A 6,000-nucleotide genomic window follows, 5' to 3' on the forward strand; every position below is an offset into this window, starting at 1 on the left:
ACTACTGAGTGTCACCTGGTATCCCTGTCCTTCCCTACCTCTTCCCCATCTGTTTTTTTGTCTGTTTCCCGTCCCCATCTTTTTCTCTTGGCTCCTCAACCTTGCTTTCCCTCTTTCGTTCCTCCCATTCCTTCACTCTTGACTCCAGCTTCCTCAAGAGGGCCACCCTCTTTTTAGTTTACAGTCCAGTTGTCCTTTGCTGTCCCTCTGCCCCATGGCTGCAGTCCTGAGGGTGGGCAGAAGCTGGGCCCCAGGTCTATTTAGGAGGAAACAAGGCCTTTGGGGGCAAAGGGTGTGGGCGTCTCTGAGCAAAGGCTGCAGAAGAGTTGTAAATCAGAGCCACTCCCGGTCTGATGAGGCTCAGGTTGAGCCTGGACTTCGCCCAGGAAGAAGGCTCAAGTCCAATGGGGTGCCAGGTGTGGGCCTTGGATGAGTGATAAGGAGCCTCAATAAAAAGTGTGGACCTGGAGCCAGGAGGGCCTCGGGTGATGGGTGGGCAGCTGTGGGGCTCTTCCCAGGGTCCTGCCAGAGAGGAGGTGCCTGCAACCGTGCCCTGACCCCAGTGGCTGCCACCCCCTGTAACAGCAACTCCATGTGGAAGTGCCCACTGGTTCCAGTGGGGCTGCTGTTATCTGGGGTGGAGGCTGGTACCCACGGAGGAAGAGAAGCCACAGCCACCCAGCATACCATCAGAGACAGCAATCCGCAAGCCTGGGAATGAAAGGGGAGTGGGCTGTCAGCAGGCTGCCAAGATGGAGTGCACAGGGCTCTGACCTATGAATTGACAGCCAGTGCTCTGGTCTGTCCTCTGGCTGCCAATTCCATAGGTCACAGGTATGTTCGCCTCAATGCCAGCCACAAGGACCTGAAGGAGCAGAGTGGGTATGGGGAGGAAGATGTCAAGGTCAAGGCCCCAACTCCTTCCATGTCACTGCCACCTGTCTGCAACTTTGAAGCATTGCCTGCCTGACCTGTGGCATGTCTGTGTGTTCCACATGCTGTTCCCTCCCCAGCTTCTTTGCCAGGTTCCTTTTGGTTCTGGTGGGAACTTGCTGTGTACTAGATTGGCTTTGAACCTGTCTCTGCCTGCAGAGTACCACAGTTACATGTGACATTGTGCATAGCACCGGACCCACTCCTGTTGATTCCTTTCCAGGCTTAGCCCAAGCATTTGCTGCCTTGTTCTTGAGGTGCTAGTGGTGCAAAACTGTTCAGACAGGGTCTCACGTAGCCCAGGCTTGCCTCAAAGTTCCTGTATAGTATACATTGGCCAGGAACTTCTGATCCTCCTGCCTCTACCTCCTAAATGCTGAGGTTACAAGCATGAACCACAGACCCGCTTAGTCTTGGTGCTGAGCCCTGTACACTCTGCCAACCCAACTACACTCCCAACTAGGGTTCTTCTTAAAATGATTGATTCTAAGTGTCGTGTCGCCTGGGCCTCCGAGGCCTCCCCTCCCTCTAAGCACTGTAATCACTGAGTCACACTGTCAATTTGTGCTTGTGTGTCCATCCACTCACCACCCATGAACTCAGCCCCAAGCTCAGATAAACACCAAGGGAGTCTTGCCAAACATACAGAGACTCCATTTTGCATTGCTAGAAGCTCTAAGGTCTGGGCAGAGCTCACTACTACTTGCTCCTTTCCTTTCTCTTGCACAATTCACCTCCCTGAGCCAGCAGAAACAGGTGAATCTCAGAGGTAGAGGCCAGCCTGGTCTACAGACTGAGTTCCAGGATAGCCTAGGCTACACAGAGAAACCAAAAAGTAAATAAATAAAAAGATTTGAGGGCCATTAAGATGATTCAGCTGGTAAAGACACTTATTGCCAAGCCTGAAGACCTAAGTTCAATCCCTGGTACCCACATAATGGAAGGAGAGAACACACTCTTCCATATGTTGTCCTCTGACTTCCACATATATTTTTATGTGGAATATAATTTAAATATAATTTAAAATGAATATATTAAACTGGACAATGGTGTTCACGCCTTTAATTCCAGCACTTGGGAGGCAAAGGCAGGCAGATCTCTCTGAGTTTGAATCCAGTCAACAGACCAATTTCCAGGATAGCTAGGGCTACACAGAAAAACAAAATAATAAATATATTAAAAAGATTTGTGGGGCTGGAGAGATGGCTCAGAAGTTAAGAGCATTAGCTGCTCTTCCAGAGGTCCTAGGTTCAATTCCCAGCACCCACGTGGCAGCTCACACCTGTCTGTAACTCCAGTTCCAGGGGATCTGGCATCCTTACACCAATGCACATAAAATAAAGTATTTTTTAAAAAGATTTTTATGGCTAGAGTTAGCGGCACATGTCTTTAATCCCAGCGCTAGGGAGAGGACAGGCAGGCGGATCTCTGTGAGTTCGAGACCAGCCTGGTTTACAAGAGCAAGTTCCAGGACAGGATCCAAACCTACACAGAGAAACCCTGTTTGGAAAAAAAAGAAACAACAAAAACATTTTTTAATGTCTGTGTACTACACACAGACTCGAGCTGATGTCACACAGTGACTCGAGCTGGTGTCACACATGGCTGTGGGCCACTTGACAAGTGTGCTTCCTTAGGAAGAGCAGCATCTTTCCAGCCCCCCCCTTAAAAAAAAAAGACAGAGCCTCTTTATATATCCCATGCTGGCTTGGAACTTGAAGCCACCCTTTTGTCTTTGCCTGTGTGCTAGGATTATAAATGTGTGCTAGCACCTGGCCAGCTAGAAGGGAAAAAAATCTAAAATTTAGAAACACAAACCCAGGAATAAAGTCACTGGCTTAATTACATGAACCAGTCAGCGAGAGACCCCCTCTCTGTGACAGGCATTCACAAACCTCACCAAGGGTCTGGCAACCTGGTGAGATCACTTGTGAGCCTGTCTCAGAAATGAAGATGCAGTCTCCAGGAAGATGAGAATTGGCCAAATCCATGAAGGACCTTCTCTGAGGACCTGTGCAACAACAAAATGGATGACCCAGGTTCTGACATCATCTCACCCCTTCCCATACCTGAGTGGCCTTGATCCCATTGTCTCAGCTTTCCTGGGTCCCCGTCCATCACAGCTAAGGCCCAACTCAGGGACCTTCCCTGGCTCCTGCAGCACCTCTGCCTCCATTCTTATCTGAATGCTTATCTAATCCTTGGCTGGTCTCTGCCTAGAGAACAAAGTCCTCAGCTTACTCATCCTACAGGGCTAGCTTCACACCCACTGGTATGGTAGGTACTGGAGATGCCCTGTCTGAACAGATGGCACTAGACCACCCCTTGTTCCATCCTGGGTGCTGGCTTAGGGTAGAAGAGGACAACAGGCTGTCCCTGGCCTGGGTTTCCACCATCTGTCTATACCAAGCTCATAAAAGCCTCTAATGCTTCAGCGAACTGTCTCAATCCAAAGCACACCCTGCTTCCTCTGGTCCAGTGTCTTGACCACTGCAGACCTGCAGTCTTGAACATCTTTTCTTGCTGGCTCCCCTCATTCTCTCAGAACCCTGCATGAGCCTCTGAAACGTGCCTGAGTCACTTGTCCCACCTACTTATCTGATGCAGGTGGCTTATTAGTGACCCTGCCGTACCTCATCACCAGTATCTATTTCCTTTACAACCTGTGGACCCTTGGGAATGACAGCCACTGACTTTGTTTCTTGTAGCCTCTGAAACTAGCTCAGAATTGCTTAATAAATTCTCATTGGAGGACCCACCACTTTGTGTTAACAGAGATTCCTAGGGAGGGACATTATGAGGTGGGGTTGACAGTGCCTGGGGACAGGACAGGAGATCCTTAGGTGTCAGCAGTTATCTTCCCCACCACCACCATTATGGCACACACATGGAACCACCATGCTAACCAAGCATCCCAGAAGCATGTGCAAATAACTCACATTCTCACAGCAAAGAATGGGTCAGAGTTGAGCAAACGTTGAGCAAACGTGACCAAGGAGGATTCCTGAGAGGTGTAACTTGAGTTCAGCTTTTGCTGCAGTGAAGGGTGGCAATTAGCCAGGAGCACAAATATATAGAAAGGGGAGAAAGCTCCATGAGAACACTAGGTAGCCCCGGAGGAGGTAGCTTGCTCTTCTGCAAGCCTCACTCCCAGGGACCACCACCAGGGGGCGCTAGGGACACTACTAAGGAGCAGAGTCTGTCCAGTACCATGAGGCAATGCACCTCTGTGCTTCTGTTTCCTAAACCAAGCTCAGCATCTCCTCAGGGTTCCTCCTGGCACTTCTGAACTGTACCCAGCCACAATTCCATCCTCCACTGAGTGGGTTTGAAAATGGGTCCTCGTGTAATAACCACATAATGGGTCGCCACTGTTTATATATATATATATAGGGAGTGGCATGGCTGGGTCTTGCCAAGTCCCCTGAGGTTTCTGGAACCCTAGCTTATTCTTTTTGTTTTAGTTTTTGGAGACATGGTTTCTCTGTGTAGCTTTAGAATCTGTCCTGGAACTCACTTTGTAGACAAGACTGGCCTCAAACTCACAGAAATATGCCTGTCTCTGCCTCCTGAGTGTTGGGACTAAAGGCATGCATGCACCACCACTCGGGTCTAGTTTATTTTCATTTTTTTATTTTTAACAGCTGAACAGTATTCTGTTAAATGAATGGAAATGTTTTTTTAAATTTTTAGTATAAATGGACTTGGTACCTGACCTCCTTAGGTTAGGAGCAGTGGGGATCCCGAATTTCTCCATGGTAGGCAGGAGGAGATACCTGGGTGCAGGCCACTTTGTTTTTCTTTTGAACAATTGTGAAACCTTCTGAAATGTTGCAAGAACAGAACAATCAACACCCACAGACCCTTTATTTGGATTCATGGACAGCTGGCACTTTAAGGTAACATCTGCTTCCCCTCTCTTGCTCTCTCTCACACACATTTTTTTTTCCTATGTACTGGAGACCAGCATACAGGTCATGACCCTTCACTGTGAAATCTTTCAACATGTATCTCCTAAGAAAAAAAACGATACCCTTACACAACCACAAAGTTGCCAAATTTAGGCCAGCCCCACTGATGCAACCCTGTTCAATTCTCTGTCTTCTAGATGTCTGCATGGAGTGCCCTGTCCAGCTGGGGCCATTTGGGCTTTCTCCTCAACACTGTTCTATCCTTTAATATTGAACCATGAGCTTTTTGGTCTTCCAATATCTTGGTACTTTTGTTTGTTTTGTTTTGTTTTTCAAGACAGAGTTCCTCTGTGGCTTTGGAGCATGTTCTACATGCTACAGAACTACTTCTGTAGACCAGGCTGGCCTCAAACTCACAGATCTGCCTCTGCCTCTGCCTCTGCCTCTGCCTCTGCCTCTGGAGTGCTGGGACTTTTTCTTTAAATGATGCTGGGTAAAGAAATGAGAACTGAGAACTTTTCTTCTTGGGAGCAATCTATCATCCTTTTCTTTTTTTCTCAGATTTATTACATGCCTCCTTAGCGCAGTAGGCAGCACATCAGTCTCATAATCTGATAAATATTTATGTATATAGTGTTCTGCCAGCATGTACCATGCAAACCAGAAGAGGGCACCAGATTTCATTACAGATGGTTGTGAGTTGGGAATTGAACTCAGGACCCTTGGAAGAGCAGACAGTTCTCTTAACTTCTGAGCCATCTCTCCAGCACCCCCAAGTTCATCTTGTTAAAAGCAAAGCTGTTTCCTTGACACTGTGGCATGACATGACAGCTCCATTTCCTTGTCTGATGGCTGATGAGTGCCTCTCTCAGCTCCTCGAAAGTTGTATTTCTTTCTAGGCCTTCTCCATTTTTAAATCAACAAGAACGAATTACCTTATTAATTTTGATGTATTAGGGATTTAACCAAAGGCCTCCTAGATGAGGATTCAGTCATAGCATTATTCCCGGCCTACTTCTTTTTTAAAAAAAAAAAATTTATTTGTATTTTATGTGCATTGCTGTTTTGCCTGCATGTGTCTGTGAAGGTGCCAGATGCCTTGGAACAGGAGTTACAGTTGTTGGATGCTACATGGGTGCTGGGAAATTGAACCCAG

This window comes from Phodopus roborovskii, unplaced genomic scaffold (genome assembly GCF_943737965.1).
Source record: "Phodopus roborovskii unplaced genomic scaffold, PHOROB, whole genome shotgun sequence".
In the NCBI taxonomy this organism is placed as follows: Eukaryota; Metazoa; Chordata; class Mammalia; order Rodentia; family Cricetidae; genus Phodopus; species Phodopus roborovskii.